The sequence below is a fragment of the Dermacentor andersoni genome, chromosome 11 (genome assembly GCF_023375885.2).
Source record: "Dermacentor andersoni chromosome 11, qqDerAnde1_hic_scaffold, whole genome shotgun sequence".
NCBI lineage: Eukaryota > Metazoa > Arthropoda > Arachnida > Ixodida > Ixodidae > Dermacentor > Dermacentor andersoni.
In genome coordinates, this window is record NC_092824.1 from 31610871 (window position 1) to 31634129 (window position 23259).

Sequence of the window (23259 nt, forward strand, 5' to 3'; positions counted from 1 at the left end):
GGAGCTGTGCTTCAGCAACTCATCGAATTAGAGTGGCCTCAGGTGTGAGTTTTCTCGCGAAATCTTTAACCTGCCGAGATAAGCTACAGAGTCTTCGGCCGCGAGACTCTCGCCATCTGCGCCACCACCCAACACTTCCGACACTCTCTAGAAGGTCAAAAGTTTCATGTTCTGAGGGATCACAAGATCGTCTACGTGCTTCGAACTCATTCCTCGAAGTACGTCGCTTGGGAGCTTCGTCAATTAGCCACGTATCCATTACAACCAACACACGGTACATTAAGGGGCCTGGAAATGATGCTCTTGGAGGACTCTCCCGAATAGCTGCCATACGCTCTTGCCATATTCTTGGAGAGCTTCGTGACGGCGCACCTCTCCAACCGTGCCGGCATCCCGCAGACGATATGACAACTAATGCATGGCCACGACTGTTTGGTGATGCAGCGAAGATGATGGCATGTGAACATAATGAGGACAGTGGAATGACGACGAGTGTGTGATGACAATGGGCTGACGGTGATTCTATAACGAAACCTGTATGACTAGGATGGTGTGAGGACGACGGCACGACAAGAGTCGGATTACGAAGCTGGAGTGACAGCGATGGCGGCGTGGCCACGACGGCATTGCGACGAGGGCATGACAAGGGAGGCATAATTGCCAGTGAAGGACGAAATAAAATGAAGATAGGCGTGAATGGAACGGGGAAGGCGCTATTACGACCACTGCATGACGACAATGAAATTACGCTACTGAAGTGATGACAATTATAAAGCGACCACGTGACCACGATGGCATGATGAAGATTGCGTGATGACGATGGCGTGATTGCAACGGCATGACAAGAGACGGAAGGCAAAGTTGGAACGACGACGATGGCATTATCACGGCCATCGGCCCAAGCAAATGTACAACTTGGACCATTGGGTCGGAGTAAAAGGCGTGACGACGGCACCATGAAGAGTGTCAGTTCACGCAGTTGGAATGGCGACGATTGAGCGGCCATGACCGCATCGCTATGGCGCTGTGATAACGAATGCATGGGGTGTGTATGACGAGGATAGTAGGAGGACGGTGGTATGACGTGTGTCGGGTGACAAAGCTAGAATGACGGCGATTCAACGACCACGAAGTCATCATTACTACGAGCCCATACCGAATGACTCCGCTATTAGGTAACTGGTGTGTCGGGAGAGAAGGAGTGACAAGGACGGGGCGATGAGAGCAACTTATCACGAAGTTACTAACCACAACGGAAAGGCCACAACGCATCTTGACCAGCAGCACATACCTAGTGGTTCAAGCAGATAGACAACTTTGTCAGCTGGGTTCGCGTAAGAGGTTTGATAGATAGGGTCAAAACGCCTGAAGTACGCAAATAATGCTATTCGCTTTAAATTCAGCGCCGCAGTGCAGCTTAGCTGGCTGCTCGCTCCCCCTCCCCTCCCCCCGCCACCCATAGAAGCCTACAGTGGCTGAAAATACATGAAATAAAGCAGTGTAATGCATGCTTAGAAATGCATAGTTAATAACCAGAACAAGAAGCAGTATTCTGTACGAAAATGTTGCAAAAGTAGCATCGTGCTCATATACGTATATACTTATTTCCTATTAGTTTATTATTAAATACTGCTATTCTCGAAAAGAAATATTACAAGTGCAAGCAGGTATTCACGTATTCTGGCGTTTAATAGAAAGATAGGACATGCACAGACAAAACATTCCCTAAAATAAAACATGTCTGCGCCACTTTATGCTATATGGTTGGTCAAAATCATTTCCGGCGAGTAGATATTAGCAAAGGCTTGAAGATGAGGATTTTGTTCTCTTGTCACTAAGGGAAAGAAACTACTGTAGTACTGGGTGTGGAAATGATGTTTTGTAAATGTGTGCGAATATTTGTTTATTCGGTGAGTAATGTTTGTTAGGACTTACTCGTGTATAATTCTTGGTCAAGAGCAAGTGAATGAATTCGGAAATCATATCTTTTTCATACAAAAGGCATGGTTTGCTCAGCATCGGTACCATAGGTAAATCGTTTGGTGTTTTTGACAAAGACGATGTTCTCTAATAAAGCCAAATAAAAAACTTAGCATATCCCGGCTGGTCCATGAATCCTTGCGCTCTTTCGAAGGCCTTAGCTTACGCTGCTCACATGCCTGCATGTTCTTCTAGTCAAAGCGTGGCACATTTCAATAACAAGTCCTACACGATGGCCAACGCCTGTGGCTTATTCCGTGACTCCTTATGCCAAAAGTTCTGGCAGCTCTGCCTGCCAGTTATGTTGTTACACCTGGAACTTCCGGCAGAAATCAGGCCAGTTGTGCTTGTTTTGTTTTACTGTTATACGTAGCCGTTTCGCCAACACATCTGGAAGAGACACGTGACAGAGGGCGCCACACAGCAGAAACGGCCAGAACAACCGACCATTTCTGCAAGCAGTTCCATCAGATACCGGCAATTTTGCCTGTCATGCGGAAAACTATAGTTCTAAGCCTAAAGAAATTCACATGTATTAAACACCCGCCTAAAGGCTACCACAGGACTTCATTATAGTGTTCTACAACCTACCAAATGGGCCACATTTGGAGGACGCTCAATCGCTATCCTTATGTTATTCTCTAGGGAGAAAAACATGGGGATAGCCAGAACTGTGGAAAGAGTAGAAATGTTTCGCTGACTTTTTCGTTTCGGTTTTGTCCGTACTAGATTAAAACCAGCTTAAAGTATTTCAATTGGCCCAGCAACTACGTTACTGCACCACACATTTCTTACAGGCAATATACACCATCATGTAGCCACTGTTAATAAATGAAAAATTTTCGCATTCTCGGGACGAAAGAGTTCAAATTATAGGAATAAATTTCTAGGCCTGTGATTCCGTGTGGCTTGTCCTCACGCGGTGTTTATAAAGGTTGGTAAAAACCCTGGGATACCTATAAGGCCTGTTATCATAAAATGATGGGAATGTAAGGATGGTCACCCAGATTCGTCGGGTAACGGCATCGAATTCACATCTCTCACTCCACAAAATAAGGTAGTATTTCTTTGCCAGGGGCGGATGGTTGAAATTGTTCCGGCGGATTAGTTACAGCTAGAATCGTGCGCCAGGTAAACATTTTTCTGCTTGCATCTATATACAAAGGAAAACACTTGTTGATTGTGGTTCCTGAGTAAAACGTTTGCATGTGTTTTTTACGTTGTACGCTTCGCTGAAGGCTGAGCATTAAACAATTCAGCTCGCAATTTGATTTATATTGCTTAAGCATTGCTATCATATCAGTCATACAGTCTTCACTCATCTACTCATGAGACATTCACTGAATTTCAAAGTTATGAAATGGCAACTTTCCTGAAGCACCGAAGCGCATATAAGTCTTTTTTTGGGGCGACTAGTATCAATATTATTTGTTTCTGCTGCATCTTTTCTGTAGTCTTGGTTTTTATTCATGCACCCTTTAAAAGTATTAAAATTTTTAGATTGTGCATAGATTGGACGGAACGAAATGTACAGGAAAGAGCCCCAAATAGAGAATTCCAACCATATGAAGCGCTTCATTGGGATCTTTATTGGTCGCAGTTTTCTTTTCCAGGAACACCAGTGTGTAATGGGGTTAACTGGCGCCGAATTCTTCTGGGGCCACTTCCTCACGGCTTTCATTATTGGCCTTATCGAGAGTTTCTTTGCCATCTCAATTATGTTTCTGCTACCATACCGAGGAAAGGCGTACGCCGACGGAATGAACCTGGGTCTGTTGATCATATCGTTCATCATGTTTCAGATTTAATACAGCATGCTTATTATACTCATCACGTGGGTGTTCCCGAAAGGTGAGCGCAATTTCAGTGCCGTCGTGAGCTGCGACTATCAAAGCGTGCCGGTATTTATGATCGCCGAATATGGCAGTCATTACAATTTTTAGGTGCTTTTCCTTTGCAAAGATTCTATAGTTGTTCACGCTAGTTTCACGCTAGAGGAATTGTAATTTTAGTCCCATTCATTGGAGTGACAAAAAGCACTAAAGATTCCGGCGTAATTTTTCTATCAGATTATGCTTATAGTGCGGCACCATACGGCGCAGGAAAGGAAATTCACGTTCGGGCTATAAAGGCCCAACCACACGCGGTGAATCGGGCGCGCCTGGCTACGCGTCACGCGTCTGCGTGGCCGTGCGCGCCTGTCCTAAGCGTCTAGAGAGGGCAGAAGCGCAGGAATCGCGCGCGTCAAGGAGGTCTTGATCTTGGGCGTCAATTTGAGCGTACGTGACAGAAGTGGATGCTTGTGCACCAACGTCACGTGGGCGGCATGTACACTTCCGGCGGTTCGGGAAGGTTGTTGAAGTTTCAAAATCGTACGGAGACGTCCGGAGTAGCTGCTGGTTTCGTGTCGCTAGAGCACAAAGGCTATGGAGGCGATCAACAACGAAGCGCTGATCGCCTGCGTTGAGGCTCGACCTGCGCTTTGGTGGCAGGCGAAACACAAGTGCCACAAGAACAAGCACATGACGAGGTACTCGTGGGTCGTCATGCCCAACGCAACAGGCGAGTGCTCGGAATTTTGTACGGGCGTCATACAGGAGGAGTTTCAATTGCGATCCAGCCCGATAGGGACCGGAATTTGTGATCACGATTGCCTGTACTGCGCAATCTGCGTAGAACTGATCGTGATCAAGAAATTTGATCGCGCTCGATCGCGGTTGAAAGCCTGCGTGGAACCGGTATATGCTTCCTCTCTCATCAGCCGACTCGCAGATGTCGAAAACGCGTTTCATCTGTGCAGATGACGTAATCACAGCGCTGCCGAAGTGATGGAAATCCTTGCGGAATAAATTTCGGCACCCTGGAAGACGCTTCAGAAAGAAAAGAGCCGCGCCGTGCCAGACGACGTTCAGGACGACGTCATCTGGCTGTTTTTCAACCAGATGATGTTGCTGCGCTACACAATGGAGTACAGACCGTAAGTGATTTTGAAGTTTCCATCTTAGCCTACGTGTTGAAAATGAAACACGGGATTCTTGTGCTTTCCCTTTACCAACGTCGACCGGCGATGCCGTATGTTTGTATTATAGGTGGCAATGCGCCGCATTTGTGGGGATCGACTCTAAACTGTGCTTACACAAGTAAATCGACGCGCAGTATGCATTATATTCAGCTTGCTCTAATTCACGACAAAAGATTTGTGCGGCATCGCTGCTCCGACTATCGCATATTTCGTTAAATGTTATGCGGTAAGGGGACATATAGGCAGTACAAGGATTGCTTTGTGTATTTATTTATTCAGGTACCCACAGAGCTAGTTTGGCATTGCATTGGAGAGCAAAGAAAGCAGAAATACAGGTACAAAGTTACAAGTAAAACAGCACATAAAAACTAGACAAAAAGCATAAGGAAGAAGTACAGAGAATATCACATACAATCTAGCAAGATGAATAAAACGGACTTGCGTGATGCACACACTAAAACAAAACACAAAAGAGGAAAGTAGTTTCCTTTGATTCTGTGCACTAATCCTAGAAGGCAGCATGCAAGTCAATAGGTAGTATTTAACCGAGTATTGGACGTTGCTATATTCACGTGTGCCTTGGGCGCTGCAATGAACAGCTTTAATTTTGCATTTTGTTGCTTGCTAGCAGCCTGCAAATCTGTGCTTTGTCACAGACCCTCAAATTTTACCTAGCTTGCTCAAGGATTCATTCAATGCCATCATGCTGTAGCAGTACCATAGTACTGACGACATTGTCAGCTGTGTAATTGATAATGCTTGTTTTTGTGTCTGCTCAGCAGTGTCCTCAGCTAATTATCAGCCTGTGGTTATTCTGCAGATTCTAAGTGCTGTGGTTACTGGTTTAAGCGAAGCTTTCAGGATGTTTGTGGAGAACGCTGTTCCTGCTTAGCAAAATTTCGAAGGAAGGACTAGATGATCCAGTTAAACAGATTTTCACTGTGCAAAAAATAATGATTGAAATTTTACATGCGAAAACCGCGATCTAGTTACATTATTATATTCGGTATTTGCACTATGTCCGGTACTGGTCACTCGTGCAAGACAGCAGCCAGTAGTCAGCTTAGATGACAATGGTTCAACGACGGCATTAATATCGGTATGAGGCATTCAGTAAGCTATTTGGCAAGAGAGTACCAGCAGTGGTGGGAAAGTCCAGATAGGAGGGCAAACAAGGTTAGCTATAAGAAACATTCTGGAAGGGTTTGCTCGCTAAGATCAGCTTTACTGGGCCAAGAAACTCTTTACAAGGCAGATGGCAAGATGACAAGCATGAGTATACGTAACTTCCTAAATACAAACAACTAATGCACTGACTACCATGTACACAGCTTCACACTGTGTTTAGACATACATTCAGGTAATAAAAACAGTTTAAAATGAGATGAAGAATGAAAACAAATGAAAGGAAAATAAAGTTACAAGCCAAGAATGTTTCAAGTAGAAAAACTGGAACAGGAGAGAGCCTTATGCTAAACCAATACCTAACAATACTACTACTCTATGTGTAGAAAGTGCAAGCATAGGTCTTTCAACATGAAATTTATTAAGTGGTATTACTGATTAAATGTAGTGGAATGATCGCTGCTAATTATTTCAAAACTGAAACATTCAAATATCATGCACTGTTTTGAGTAGAAGTTGTCACTGGGTTTTAGGCATGCAGATCTCATGAGAACTGCTTAGGTGCATCAGAAGCAAAATCAGAAAAAGATACAAAAGCTTCACTTAAGCGCACGCAGAAACTGTTCATTCTGGTTGTGTAGGCAAGCCACATTTGTCCCTACAAAACTGACTCAGAGCTTCGGCGTTCTCTAATAAAATCACACATTAAAACAAATGTGGACGGATTTGAGCCTTCATATATTTTTGCATTCGGACTGGCACGTTATTTACACATTGACAATATATGCAAACCTTATTACGCTCACATGCAGGATGTCCGACAACCTTCCACCAGTGCCCGCATCGAGTGAGGAGGGAAGTGTGGCAGACATCTTAGCGAAAAATGTGCCAGTTTTCCGATCTGGCGACACTTGAAGTGCCATCAGCGTCAAGTGAAGAGCCACAAGCGCCAGAATCGACTCTGTCTTCGGCGTCGCATGATTCTGTGGAGTCTCAGGACATTTTGGAATCTCTTGAATCCCCGATGTTTCAAGGAGTTCTGGTTCCTGAGGCTTCTCAGGCATACCACAGCTGGCCGCAGTCACAAGCATCGCTGGCAGTCGCATCGCTGGCACGCAGTCGCAGGCTGGATACGCTGGGAAGCATTGCTTCTGAAGCAAAATCAAGAGGGAGGAAAAGGAAAAAGAAAGAGGAGAGTCAGTTAACATTAGAGGAATTAGGCAAAGTTTCAAGTGCAATCAAAAGATGCAAACCACAGGACGACCTCAAGCTTTTGCCGTGTCTCTGCTCAAACACATGAGAGAGGTCAGTGAGGATAAGCTTCTCGATATGAAAATTAAATTGATGCAAGTAGTAAAGTAATTCAAAGGTTAATGTTTTTTAATATGTACTTGTTGTACAATGAAGCCAAGAGACAATGAAACAAAAGGGAATCATTGATGAATTCATTTACCTTATATTGAAATGGAGAAATAGGGGGGGGGGGAAATGAAAGTAAACGAGAAGGTAACTTCCCATTGATGGGAGACGAACCCACAACCTTTGAATTATGCTTGCATTGCTTTACCAGTAGAGCTGCAGCAATGGCTATCCCTTTGCAAACTTTCTTGAGCCTGTATGTGCTTGTACTAGATCTCACCCTGGTAGTGCTAGCCGGTGTTACTCGTGCAAGAACACTCCAAGAGTCTAACCTAGTACACATAAACATTCTAGGAAATTGATGGTGGAATAGCCTCCCGCTCAATTGGTTTTGGGTTTAGCTCCCACCAGTGGCAAGTTATATTTTGTCCACTTTCATTTCCCTTCTCCTTGTGATGTCGACATTACAAATAAAACGACAGGTATTGTCCTTTATGCTTTACTACGTTTCCTTGTCTGTTGTCATATTAAGGCTCCTCAGCTCTTCTTTTCTGTTTATTTTACATTGTGTTGTATCCATAATTTTGTGCTGTATTATTCAAGAATTTCATAAAGTTCATATCTGTGGGCCTGGTTGGTTGGCCATTGCTGCTGTAGAGATGTGTGAACATGTTTTAGCAACTCACCTACGATAGAGAAACAAGCACTGACTTGCAACCAAAGGTTTTTTGTTCCAAGACAGATGTCTATAGCTTTCATCTGTCTTTACTCATTCAGCCTGTCTTGCAGCAATTAACGTTTTTGGGTTTACCACCTGTGCATGTAGAGTTTGTGCATGCATCTAGAGATGCCTGTACATGCCTGTAAATAATAAGAAATGTAATGGACCTTCAACCAGTCCCCCATTGAAAGGGGAGTATGGTAGTGCGATTCAAAGACGGGACAAGAGAAGACACAAAGGGACACACAATCGCGCTTTGAATCGCGCTACCATACTCCCCTTGAAGATGCATTACCAACAAGCCCACTTTGCAACCCTCGTGAACCCCATTGAAAATTCCGGTTATATGCTGCAAGTTGTAAAGCCTGTCGGGGCGTTCTAGTAGCGATATCATTTTCAAATTGCTTTATTATTATTAGAAGAGGTAGCAAAAAGGAAAAAGGCTTGCCACCACATAGTCAGGAGACGAGGTTCAATGCCAAAATAGACAACCTCTACCTCTCCCACAACTATCATCCACAAGCCACATTCCTTGCATTTTTTTTTGGTGTTGCGTGGCTCGGTCCCAGGGTCGGTTTCGCATGTTCTGCACTGGATGTTTGGCCAAAGTGTTTCTACGTAATCAGTGACATTGAAGGCAGTGCGTGAATGAGACATTTATACGTATGACCCTGCTTCTCTGGCAGGAAGCAGGGCTACCTGACGGGAGCCGTGAACAGCATGTGAGCTTTATAAAAATTCTTAAGCTGAACAAAATGTAACGGATTTCTGTGGCTGTCATGCTATTCTGCAGTTTAATACTTTGCAGACACGATTGCCACAATACGACTTACACACCACTGCAGAGTCTAGCCGCCTCAATCCCCACACAGTAAGCCATGGCAACGTCTTTTCTGTCTTGCCCGGATGCCAAGTAGCTTGAATGCAAGTTGAAAAAGACTTAGTACCCATGTCTCAATTGTTTGCTTATTAATTATGATGTCATGACTTTTCTTGACAATGATCTCCATGGCAGTGGGGGCCGTTTTTGGGTGACATACGATCAAAATTCATTTGTGTAGGTTAGCTATACTACCTTTGTTTAATACTACATGTACAAGCATTCCTCAGTACATGTTTCACAGGTTGCGCAAGGTCAAAGGCACTGAGGTAGCTTTTGTGTGACGCCATTCGATGGCAGTTTTTTTTTTTAATTAGCCATAACTGCTACACTGGTGATTCACTACGTTGAAACTTTGTCTCTGTGATCATGTGATCATTTTTTCTGGTATTTCATTTCACGCGCATTGTCAGTACCTTCATTACTATTTCTCGTTTTGTTACAGCATTGTTTGTCCCATTTTTATTTGTTTGTGAGTTCAACAATATTTAGTTGGGTATAATGAACTAGATTATGTATTAGTATTTTTTATGCACACTCATTGTCAGTCGTTTCATTGTTTCTTTTTTGCTTCAATGTTTTGTGACCCCTTCCTGATTTGGCTGCCAAAAGGCGGCGGGAAGTATTATGTAAATAATATAAAATAAATTATACATTAAATGACAAAGAAACGGTGTTCTTCTGTATTCCTGCAATCGCACATTATTACTCTAGAGGCAACTATCCTTTACAAAGCTCAATGCTAAAGCAATTGTTTCTCCAGGCTCCAGCGGTTTCTCCAGGGGTTTCTCGACAAAGCTCAATAGCTTGTAAAAGAGCTGTGGCGTCTTGCGAAAGAACTTGTAAAAAAATGCGTGGTCATCCTGACGTATCCGTTGCATCTGTAAAAAATTGTGCATTATTACATGGCAGAGAGACCGTGCCCTGCCCGCATACACGCGCAGGTACCGGGAGCTGTACACTATTCACTGACACACACGCATAGCCACTAGCCATGATTACCTTTACCCCCTGCTTTCTTTATATGCTTGAATACAAACCATGTGTCGCCAAAACAGGAGAGCCAGTCAACGGTATATTAAAGAAAAATCGTGCGGCCACTGCCAAGAAACTTCTGAAATCAGTTGCACAGCATTTAAACCTGCCGGGTCACAATTTAATTACAGTCACACTTCTCAGAGAGAAAATATAGGAAATTGTATCTCATCCACAAGCTTCATGTATGACAACCAACACGTGCAAAAAAGGTGTTCTTGAATCTATGTGCTATACTAATGGCACAAATATAACTAGCAGTCCGTAGATTTTGTAGGGTTGTGCTAATACCGAAAAGTAGATTTAGAACAAAATATGGAAAGAAATGAAGAAAAAATAGGCTGGATATCAAATAAAATATTGAATAACAGAAAATGTATTGCAAAACTTAACCCTTACAAATTTTGTGCAAGAGGGCGCTACACAAGATGTGTATAAACAATATAGCTGTTAATAATGAAGGAAGCTCCAAATTAGTATTACAGATCGTATGTTAAATACGATCTGTAAGTGCTACGAGTGTAAGTGCTGTAATGTGATCTGGAAGTGCTTCTTCCCATCTGAAGCTGAAGAATTAGTGACGGTATGTTGTACTGCATACACGGGTTAGACAGACGGCTGTTCAAACGTGAGGTGTCAACACCACGTATCCAATATACGATCTCTGTGCTTCCGGCGGCTAATCAGCCCGTTGTTCGCCCATGCTTTCGCGCTTTCCGAACTACACCCTGCTCTTGTTGTTCCCTCTGTTCGCGTACATCAGGTTATTGTTTCGATCGGTGCTGTCAACCTGGACGAACCTTGTACCGACGACGCGATGCTGTTCTGCGAATTGGGCATTCGCGCGCTGCGAGTACGATCCCCGCATTGCTACTTTAACCCTTTCACTTATGTCTCCTATATTCGCGCACTTAAACACGCTAAGAAATTGCTGTCCCGACGAAGATAAGTCCCCATGTCCAAACACTGGCTACTAGTTCTACCACTGTAGATCATCGAAAGGAAAGTAGTTACTCACAGCCGTAAAGTCCTTCTTCTTTACTCAGTTGAAAGACTGGCCGGACCCTCCAACGTCGCCGCCAACGTTTTCTGCGCTCCCGCCTCCTTTGCAAGAGCAGCCGCAGCAAAAGCTTCTTTCTCATGTGGTACATTGCGGGAAGAGAACGCTGATGCCGGCGAAGCAAGCGGCTCAGCAAAAGCTCGACAGCAACGTCGTGTGTGGTCGCGCGCAGATGTCAGCTGCAGTCGTGGGCAAGCAGATGCTATCGCTCGTGATGTTGATCGTTGGTGTAGCTTTTCATGTCATAATGATGTGTAGATAAAAATGGCGTGCATTTATCAATTTAAAAACAATGTACTAGCTCTAACGTTGATAAATTAAATAAACATGGCTGACCATAATCCATTTTACCATAAACTTTTCTTCAAGCCCAAGACGAACGTTTCCGCCATCGCTGGTCTGTCAACCCTGTGCTACGCGCAGCGAAGCGCGCACGTGTGCGCGTATCGTGTTGCCGGCCGCCCTTGCCTTCATCACCAGCGTACGCGCACGCAGACGCGTACGCTTACGTGTACGCGTATACCGTGCTGCGTGTGGTTGCGCCTTAATGCCACTGTCCGTGGCGAACGCTTGGATGGCTGTCCATCCAATTCCTGACTGCTCAGTACTCCGTAAACGTTATCCTAGAAGGTGGAATGGCTATTGGAAAGGACCATGTACAACTACAACACATTCAATGTCTGCGCAAATCTTTAACGCGACAGCGTTAAGGAGCTCGTGTCGCAGAAAAGCCGGTGTAGTCAGCGTCGGCGGCGTTGGTCGTGAGTGACAAAAAGGTGGAAGGCAATTCATAAATAAAAACTTGAAAGATGCGCTGGGTGGGAATCGAGCCAGGGTCTCTGGAGTGTGAGATGGAAACGCTACCCTCAGCCATGAGTTCGATCTTTCAAAGCGGGACAAAATCGCCTCTAGTGAATGCGGTGTTGCCTTAGAAACGTGCCGTAGAAAGTTATACTGCGGAGTATATCGGTAATTATGAGCATGTATATTACAGAATTCGCAGTTAAACGCGTAGCGAAGTACGTTTCAGCTACAATTCTTCGGTGCTTGGCGCAAACTCAGGGCCATCTTGCGGCAAACACAGAAGACCCCCTCCTCGCAATGTACGGCGCTGCCCCGACAGGTGGCGCGCCACTAGCCCGCTTCTCTCCTTCGTCTCGTTGGAGCGCATTGGGGCCAATACCCTTGCGTTTAATAAGTTTTCTCGTTTCTCTCATTCCAACTTGCAGCGTGCGTCACTCGAACCCTCGTGTTTAGGCGACGTGGCTCCTCTTTCCGCTGACAGCGCGATTCCTAGGTGCAGCGTACGATGTGGGACGCCTCTGACGTGATCGCTGTGCCGTAGCCCGTCTGGTGCGAAAGCGTCCCCTGCGATGTGTGCCGCGCTGCTGGCGAGGAGTCATGCGTCGGCGTGGTGCTCCCAAGCGAGATCGAGGACGATCCCATCGAGGTGTCATCCCCATGATCGCGTCCGCCTTTATGGCGCGTCGCGGCCCGGCTGTCCGTGCCGATCACGACGTTTCGCTCGCGTATATTGTTTCTCCCTCCGAGACACCAAGTTCTTTGGTTCCTTCCGCTTGCTGAGGCGCACGTTTCGTCTTTGTGTGAATCAAGAGCATGCCGAGCGAATGAGTGGGCGGTGCGAACGAGGTGTGATAACGTTATCGCGTTCCACCCTTGAAGGCGAAGCTTAAGCGTCCTTCAAGTTTTTTTTCTTTTTTACTATTACATCTCCGGTTATATACGCTTACGTCTAAGCCTCATTCGCAACTTTGCAACGCCTCGTCATATAACCGTCAAGGCAGTGGTGTTCATCATGAAACTGTGTTTCATGATGAAACACAGTTTCAGGACAGTTTCATCACCGTCGACGTTGACCGAAGCTCTTATTCGACAGGTTAATCTTGCGTACGTTGCGTTCGTAAGATCGCTACGTTCTGCAAAGTGCGCATGTGCAGAACGGAACACGGACGGTACGTGATCCTTACGCGGTCGCCGCGTACGCACGCATACGATTCTTGCGTGCGTACGTGGGGAGCCTTGCGTGCTACTCTCGCGATTCTCGTTTGTTTGGGAGGGCACGAGAACAACGGCGTCTATAGTTCGACCGATGGTTCGACGCAGTGGCGGACGCGGCCGGCCTGCTTCGACGCGCACGGCGTCTAAGGACGCTCGCCCGCTTACGTACGTAGGCATTTCCCAGTACTAAAAGCCCTGACATGACAAGCGTTGCTACGTTCCACAAAGCGCTTGCGTGTTGCGAACGTATCGTGATGGCGCAGTCCTAAAACTGTCTAATGTCACCGGCGTTGCGGTTCTGAGGAACGCGGTATGTCGAGTGTAGTCAAGGCACACGGTATATACCTGCAGGGTTCATTTCACCCGAAGCTTGTGCGCCCGTTTTTTCTTGCCACCATCGGGGATATAAATGGCAAAAGTAATCGGGCACACAAATGTGTACACTGCAACTGAGTGCCGTAAAAGAGTGCCGGCACAGATAGATTTCGAACACTCACAACAAACTGCATTGGGAGCAAAACATGCACCGGCACTTAACCATAGTAGTGTATAGGTGTTTGTGCAGGGTGAAGGTCGATAACGATTTTGTTTCTGTTAGTTCGCTTGGAACAGAAATAAACGTGAATCACTGTAACCCGAAAGGTGGGGCACCCAAGTACACCGCTTGTCTGATCGATGTTCGGTCGACGCCTTCTGTGCGTACTAACAAACCTCAGGTGGTCGAAGTAACTACGGCGTCCCTCATAATCAGATTTTTGGTTTGGACCTAAAAACTGCAGAATTTGCATTTCATTGTTCAATACCGGTTGAGTAGAATGAGGTCAACAATTGATTTCAATAAACCAAGGGAACACACTGGCTTCCGAACAGGATATTCTACAATGAATCACGCCCATATGATAAATCAGATAACTGAGAAAGTTTGGAGCGCAATCCACACCTTCACAGGGCTTTCACAAATAATGAAAGGGCATCTGATTCAGTAGGGATATAAGCAGTCATGGAGGTATTTCTTAATCAAGGAGGCAAGGAGACATACGTGAATATATTTGGAATTAAATTTCTTCAAGCATATTGCAGTTAGCTCACATATGCACAAGAAAAGTAGGACACTACATACAAGAAAAGGGGTCAGGTAACATTGCACAACAACATCTCCAATTGTATTCACTGCATCTTTACATGTATTAAAGCTGTTAGACTGGGAAGGCTTAGAAATAAGAATCAGTGGTGCATACTTAACAACTTTGGGTTCGCAGATGATATTATTCCTGTTCAGCAACACAGGGGTGAATTCAAAGAAGTACTCAGGACCTTAACCGAGAAAATGTGAGAGTATCGTTGAAAATTAAATTTCGAGTATAACTGGAAATTAAAATTCAGAAGACAAAATGCAGTAATAAATAGCCTGGCAAGTCAACAACAGTTCATTATTGTCAATCGTCCTCCGAGTATGTGCAAGTCAATTACTCACTGGGGACACTGGTCATGAGAAGGAAATTAAGAGAATAATAAAAAACTAGTTAGAGTGCACACGGCAGGCATTGCCAAATGGTGACTGGGAGATTACTATTGTCGTAGAAAATAATCGCATAAAATTATTGTGTTCTTGCGGAGCTAATATATGGGGCAATAAGACGTGCGAACCGGCGTTAAGGACAGCACAAGGAGCAATGGAACGAAAAATGCCAGGCTTAACGTTAAGAGACAAGATAGCGGTGTAGATCAGAGAGTAAACGACGATAGCCGATGTTGAAATTGGCATTAAAGGAAAGAAAATGGAACTGGGCAGGCCACGTAATGCTTAAGGTAGATAACCGTGGACCATTAAAGTTAGGGAACGCCAAGGGAAGTGAAGTCGAGGGTGGCAGTAAAGTATGTGTGGTGATGAAATTAGCAAATCTGCGGGCACAAGTTGGAATCGGCTAGCTCAAGATTGGGTTAATTGGAAATCGGAAAGAGGGTGTCTCGTTCTGCAGTGGACATAAAAACAGGCTGACGAGGATGACGATGACCAGTCTCATGGAACGCCACCTAAACATACAGGGCATACGGAGAAGTAGAATAACAAGGACCCACACGTATGGTGACCATTAACCGAAAAGTTGTACAGTAGGAGAAAAAGAAAACACGTGATCCAACTCTGCTTGCTCTACCCTATGGCAGAGCCAACCTGTCTTACTCACAGACAGGTGCGGGAACTTGGTAAAAGTAATTGTTTTGGTCCTTACGTGAAGTGAGTGACAAACATTTGTCTATTGCGAGTGCCTGCCTACCCTCCTGATTGGCGTATCGACACTGCCATCACAACACACGAGGTGATCAAAATTAGATTTCCCAGTTTTCTTTTAGGACTAGGCGCTGAGAGATGCATGAAGTCCACCTTTCCATGTGGCGAGGGGGACAACAGCTGCGAAGATAATTATCGTTGCCAGCCGGCGGAAAAAGTAAGATTGAATAAGGAACTTTCTGGTAGCTGCGGTAAGGGGGCCTGTTTGTATTGAATAGTTCCACAGCTCCACTTGCCAGAATTCAGCTCCACTTGCCTCCACTTGCCACACAGCTCCACTTGCCAGAATTCCTCTGGCATGCTTTTGTTGCAAGACAGCCAGTTGGACGTTCTCATTTCTGTTTGCATGATTACGCATGCAAGACAGTGAGAATCGGCGCAAAGCTTCTCCCTGACGTGTCACGGCTGTTGCGTGCGGCGTTTGGTCTGACAATGGGGTGGATGCATAGGTAACGATGACATCTGTTCCTTTTTCGCTCTCGGTTGGCGAAGTGAAGGAACTACTGCTCGATGTGGCTTCGACACTATGAATTGTGCTGATAAGGGCGATTTTGGAAGATAAGTTCTTGGCATGTTTTTGTACGACATGACATCGTACCCAAATTTTGTCACCATGTTAGATTCGCAGTCATCTACAATACTGCGTACGCCATAGCGGCATCTCTTGGAATACAATAAAAAATGACCAACTCTTTGAAGATGGGGTAAGTGAAGCTTGTCCTGCATGCACCTGACCTTCGCCGGGGTTACGTAATCCACAGGTAACGGTGCCGGATGGCTTTGGCCTCCCGCTCCCTCATCTGGGGAACTTCTCTTTTTTCTCGGATTTCCTAAGCTCGGGCCGCTCTAACGGCTCGATCGTCGCGCCCACGGCGAGCCCTTTCACGTGCGATTTCTCGCCGCCACTCGTCGAGGGATGCCTGTTTCTCCGGGGAACGCAGTATGGCGATCACATCCGCTTTCTGAGATTAAAACGAACGGAAATGAAGCCAGTGGGGGAGGAGGGCAGCGCGTGTGCAACCATTTCCTGTCCTTTCCCTCCCCGGCGGAAGCAAGATGGCTCTGATTGGTGGCGCGCGTGGCGTGAGTGCGCAACCAATCAAACCGCCCTATTGTACGCGCTTTCTCGCTAGTGCTCTTCTATGGGAGCAAGTTTTTTTTTCTTGCCTGACTACACTACCACTGAGCCTTGTGAGCCAATACGAGCTTCGCTTGAACAACCACTTTCAGACCCATTGTACTGACATGGCTGCTTCGGCCCGGACGAGTTGTTCCACGGAAAAAAAATAGACGCGGTACTTGCAATGACTGCGACGAATGGCAAGACTTTGTTAGCTGCACGCGGCTTGCCACTTACAGAGTCCCCTTCAAAGTACGCCAACCTTCACAAACATGTTTCAGCGCATCCACACAACAGGATCATACCGCCATTATAAATAGACTAGAAAAAAGATCGATGAAGTCCTCAAAATAGGCGTTATCTCGTACGTAACGCTGGTGCCAGAACTCGGCATCCGACAGATTGCCGACGAGTGCGGGTGCAGATTCGGAACAGTCGCAAATGTGATGAGAAAGCATAGCTTCCATCTATACCCTGTTTGCCTTCACCAAGATTTAACTGAGGTAGATCTTGAAAAGCGGGTGAACTTCTGCAACATGGGGGTGATCGTAATTGATGATGAAATGGAGTTCTTGCAAAAAAGTAATCTGGTCAGGGGAGTTTCGGTTTGGCGGGAATGGCATCATGAGTGCTCACAACGCCCATTATCGGTAACAAAATATAGCATATTGTGGCGGCGGCAACGGAATCGCCAGGTTTGCCGGAGTGTGAATGTGCGGTGCGCCATACTCAGGGACAGGGATACTGGACCTTAGTTTTTTCAGGACCACCTCAGAGGAAAGAAGCACATGCAAGAAATACAAAGTGTTGTCAACAGTGTTGTCTCCAGTCTCCCCCTGAATGACCTGAGCCAAGTATGTTTCCAACATTAAAGGCACCATCACACTTCACCACCTCTGAAAATTTCCGACAGTGGATCTGACGGGCAGGAGCGATGTTTGAGTGTGTAGCATTCGATATGCATATTGAGCAGAATCATTGCCGCTGCACTTGCCCCTCTGGGCAGGCTTTGATTGCGAATGCGCGGCAATGTGAAACACAGTATCGGAAGAGCAGCGGAAAGCACATTGACTATCCGGTCATTTCCTTCGAATTCAATGACTGATTTCTTGGTCACTAGAAGAAGCTGCTCTTTGTTTTTAAATAAATAACTAATTGCTACTATTAAAGAACTTAAAAAAAGGGATGCTTTCAAAACGTCGTTCAGGCACAGTGTGAGATCGAGTAAGTTCAGTTGCGTCTGGAAAATAATAGTATATATGACTTGGCTTGATTGAGTGCGAGGTAAGCACAAGATTAAAGATTTTTCAAGAAATTCGTTGTCCGTGCGGTATGCGGCGAATGCGACCCATTGTTATATTGAACCCGCGGCGCACTTATAAGAATGACGAGTTCATCGCTGACGTGCATGGTTTCTGAAGTCTGGGATACAGTTTTAATATGCAGTCGTTGGTAAAAGTCTCAATGCTAATAGTGCACTGTCAAATTTTCTTACTTCGCAGCTTGCGCATGTGGGCTGAAATGAAGTTCTACATCCTACGTATGTGTGTTAGACTAATGTATTTTACCTAAATTATCCCATGTTACGAAGCTGCGTTTGAGAAACTTTTCATAGTTTGATTCCGTAGTATGGAAAATTTTGCTTGCGCCTTTACAGACGTTGTTATATAAATTTTAAAGTTTGCATTCAGGACATTTTTATTCCAGGAAGGACTTGCATCTTTGTAGTTTAACCATTGGCCTCGCGCTAATAGAAGTACGACAATTACTAATTGCATTGTTTACAGGTTGGGTGGCGTTAATAATCGCTATTCTGATAGCACTCGTGGCTCCATTAAAGATCTCAGACGTGACGGGGCCTGTGCCGTTGCCCAAGTATTTCATATGCTCAAAAACGGACAAGCTTCTCGCATCTCTTCTGCCGACCAGTGCCCTTTACTCTTTACTGAGGATTGTCTCCATCGCCCGAGACTATGAAGGTTTGTACAGCCTCAGTTATATGCTGTGAAAGTATTCGTAAAAAGTTATCGGTGAACCGTTGGTTTCAATCTTGCTCCTAGTGCAAAAGCCTCAGCACTGGCATTTTGATGACATGCACGCTGATTTACTTTTAACTTTACTTTAGATTTACAATCTGTGTACTTTACATTCTATAATCTGACTCACCGCTCCCTTTATAACGCTTCAGGAATTGATGGTGTTTGTAAAAATTAAATAAATGAGAAACTGAGCGAGGAATTAACGGCGTTGTTAAAAACAAAAAAGTTCGCAACAAACCTTCCTGTTCATAAGTTGGAAAAAATTTTCGATTTCCGCTTATTTATACAAAAGCTCCCGAGCTAAAGCTTCTTTCTAAATGACCTGCCGCAGTGGCTTAGCGGCTGTGGGGTTGCGTTGCTAAGCAAGAGGTCGCGGGATCAAATCCCGGCCGCGGCGGCCGCTTCTCGATGGGGGCGAAATGCAATAGCACCGGTGTCCCCTGCTATGGGAGCGCGTTAAAGATCCCCTGGACGTGAAAATACAATCTGGAGTCCAAAACTATGGTGTCCCTCATAATTAAGTACTGTTTTTGGCATGTAAAACTCCAGAATTCCATTCAGTTCTTCCTACATGAAGTTAGTAGTCGTATACGAATAATGAGAATGAGAGAAGCAACAAATCTGTCGTAAAGTTACAGAGGCGGATATATGTCCTAACACATGTTACAGTGCTCGTGAGCAGTGTAGAGAGAACAGTGCACTTAAAGAATAAAACCCCGCAAGCAGCAGATGGATGCATAAAACATGAAACATTACCTGCGCGTCTGCATAGTTCGAAAAATCGCTAATTATTTTTAAAACTTTAGATATTGCAGGAGGCTCATCATGGTTCCTCGTGACCAGGGGAGTACTCGGCAAAGATAACGTCACGATTGGGGAACTTTGGGCAATCATGGTTATCTGCGATGTTGTCATGGCGTTCTTGGCATGGTACCTCTCGAAGGTTCTTCCCTGGAGCACCGATAATCGACAAAGCCCGATGTTCTGCCTTATGGTACAGATCATTGCGTACTTTGACAATCATTTTAACGCACGTCAAGATTCATTTCATTTTCTTTGAACAAATATGCGAAACTGTATCTAAGGCGACACAGCGAGGAAGCTGGAACGCAAAGTTTGTTTCGGAACCTGACAAAATATTATCTTTGAGGCGAGGATGCTGCCGCAGCGTCTTTCTGTTTCCAAATTACGTTCTGCGTTCAATAGATTACAATCTAAACTCAGTGACAATTACAAGCAAATGACACGCAGTCGTTCGCTTCAGATCGCTTCCAAAGCCGAGAAGAGCCATTCAAGTGAAAACTATGGGCAAACTTAGTTCCAGTGAATTTCCATGGGGAACATATTGTGATTATTGGCTGGTGGGGATATGTTCCTTGGACCACGTGTAGACGTGCCTTAAGTGCTTATATTTAAGACATATCTGCAAGGCTTGTGGAAGTGCGGTGAGGTTTAAAAGGAAGGCTAAGCCCGATACCTCGTGTTTGCCTCGTGATATTGCCTTGCTTAGTAACTCAGGGGACCAATGGCAATGCATGCTCACTGACCTGGAGAGGCAAAGCAGAAGAGTGGGTCTAAAAATTAATCTGCAGAAAACTAAAGTAATGTTTAACAGTCTCGGAAGAGAACAGCAATTTACAATAGGTAGCGAGCCACTGGAAGTGATAAGAGAACACATCTACTTAGGGCAGGTAGTGACGGCGGACCCGGATCATGAGACGGAAATAATCAGAAGAATAAGAATGGGCTGGGGTGCGTTTGGCAGGCATTCTCAGATCATGAACAGCAGGTTGCCATTATCCCTCAAGAGAAAAGTCTATAATAGCTGTGTCTTACCAGTACTCACCTACGGGGCAGAAACCTGGAGGCTTACGAAAAGGGTTCTACTCAAATTGAGGACGTGTTTTCAATACGTCCTGAATATCCCCGTTTCCATTTTTGAATCACGAAACCAGGGACGCATATTTAGGAACATGTGACTAATGCTGCCGCGTTGACATGACTACAGACCCTGCCGTCTGCCCACCATTGAAAAACGTCCATTAAATATTGCTGCAAAGTAAATTGAGGTGCCCGCTATTTATTAAGTTCCTAAGGTAAGGCTTTACTTAGTGCTCGTTTAGAAACGACCCAATTCCATTGGCTTCCAACAGCATTACACGTACTGATGTGAAACAATTATGAATGTATTAATTAGTTTTTACTTAATGCGACCGGGTGGCAGGGAGATTGCAGGAGAAGGTCATAGTACGGAGAGACGAAAAGATAGGGGGTTAACTGAGGGGCCCGATTTTTATTAGTCATATCATAAGAAGTCAACAAACACTGATAGCAAGCACAACATAGGGGAAATTACTTGTGCTTAGTTAATTAAACAAAGAAACGGCAAATAAATAGAAATGAAAGCGAATGAAAAAACCACTTGCCGCAGATGGGGAACGATTCCACAACCTTTGCATCCACAACCATGCGACAACCATGCGACGGTTGTGGGACCCTTCCCCACCTGCGGCAAGTTGCTTTTTCATCCACTTTCGTTTCCATGAATTTATCATTTCTTCATTTCATTTATTAAGCACATGTAATTTCCCCTAAGTTGTCTTTGGTGTCAGTGCTTGTTGGCTTCTTAGATAGCTTGGAGAGAGTGTCAGAGAGAAATGAGGAAAATTGTTCGACAAGTTTAATATGGGCGTATTGGTTTCTAGAATGACAGAAGCACGACACAGCTCGGAATTAGATTGCACACCATTCACCGCAGGTGATTTGACCTCGGTCAACTCTAATAATTGCTGAATTAGAATTGTCGGAAAAGTTTTGGCGAGACACCATGAGAAGAAAGGTCGTTTCGTTCTTATTCGAAAACAGGTTGCTTTGAATTATTCGGCCTCCTATCAGTGCCCTATTTTTCGCGCTTGACTTACGAAACGTTTTGACACATTAGAATTTCACCAGACTGCGGCACTAGTCCCCTATAGAACGACAGTGACGCTGGCACCCTGTCTTGCAGGGAAAGCAACTTGCGCCGTGCCTCGTCCGGTCACCCTTTTGTCGATTTAACGAGCGCCCCTGACGGTTGCGGCCTTTGGGCCACTGATCGAAGACAACATGTTTAGCCATTCTAACAGCTTATTGAACACTTTTACCGCGGTGATTTGCTCTTTTGGATCATCCGTTCAAAAACTTGCGAACGCATGGTGGCCGAATTAAATTTAGCCGAGTGTCTTTCTTTATATAATCTTCCATGTGGCTTACATTTATTTCTATTCGAAGTCGCATGAGCTATGTGTCTGTCGTGTGCTTCACGTTCACAGCCCAGCTATTGGAAAAGCGAAGGCCCTGTAGCCACAACCGAAAAAATGACGGTCAAGCAAGACGCCCAGCGATTTGAGGAAATGCCGCCTGGCAACAAGGCTGTAATCGCCACCGACAATCTGACCAAGGTAGGACATGAGTAGTGCAGGAGGAAGATTTCTTTCCAAGCTGGCTCGCAGTTTGTGATCTGCGCGCATTTGTCGTGAAAACGCTCCTGCTCAGCGGAGACGTTGAGACTGACCCTGGGTCGCCACCCGAAGACCCCGAAAAACGGCACACTGAATTACTTAGTCTCAACAACTCTTAATACGACATCTGACGCCCGTAATACCGTGGTTATTGATCTTCTTGGAGACTTAAAAAATCAAGACGTGCTTGCCGATACTGCCTTTGACCTACCAGCTAGAATTACTGCAGTGGAATCGTCTGTTGAATCGTTTCGAGGCGTTCCTACCTCAGCAGACATCCAAAATCTAGTCTGGTAGGCAGTTTCAAAGGCTGTTTCGGATGTGATTACAAGCGCAGTCTCCGAGGCAGTGGCAAAGGCGGTTTCGACAACGGTCTCGGAGACTGCTGCGGCCGCAGTATCCGAACAGGTCTCTGTGGAAGCTTCCGCTGCTGTTTCGGAAGCGGTGCAAATCGAAAACGTGGCGCTGAATTCCCTCCTTGACGATATCGAGGACAGATCGGGGCGTGATAACCTGCTATTCTACGGGGTCTCATTCCCCACGGAAGCATGGCGACAGTCCAAAGCCCACGTTTGTGATCTGTTGTCGCGGTATTTTGGCATGGATCTAAGGGACCATGCAGACTGTCGAGCGCACAAATTGGGATCCTTCGTAGCTAGTAAAACCCTTCTAATATATGGTAAAATTTCGTCGTTGAAGGTCGAAGAGAGCGTCCCGTCACAAGAAAGCTTAAACTAAGGAATTCTAGTGTCTATTTACGTGTAGACGTCTGTAGGGCTACACGTCAACCAAGAAAAGAATGCATACGCCATAGCTAGCGGCCATACATGTGCCCTTACCGCTAAGAGGCTTATAATTACCAGGTGATCTATGCGTACTGCCTCGCCGCCGAACGTTTTTACGAACTGCACTTGCCAGTGCACGAACACCTGAGACCACCCATACCTACCGAAATGAATGTGTGCATGACAGCAGCCCCATGACTGTATATAACTCTCGTCCGCATTCTTCATAACTATCTGAGGCTCAACCGAAAGGAAACAAAACATCTATGTTCTTTACAAATACCCGTAGTATGTTAAAGAAGTGTGCGGCACTACGTCCATGAT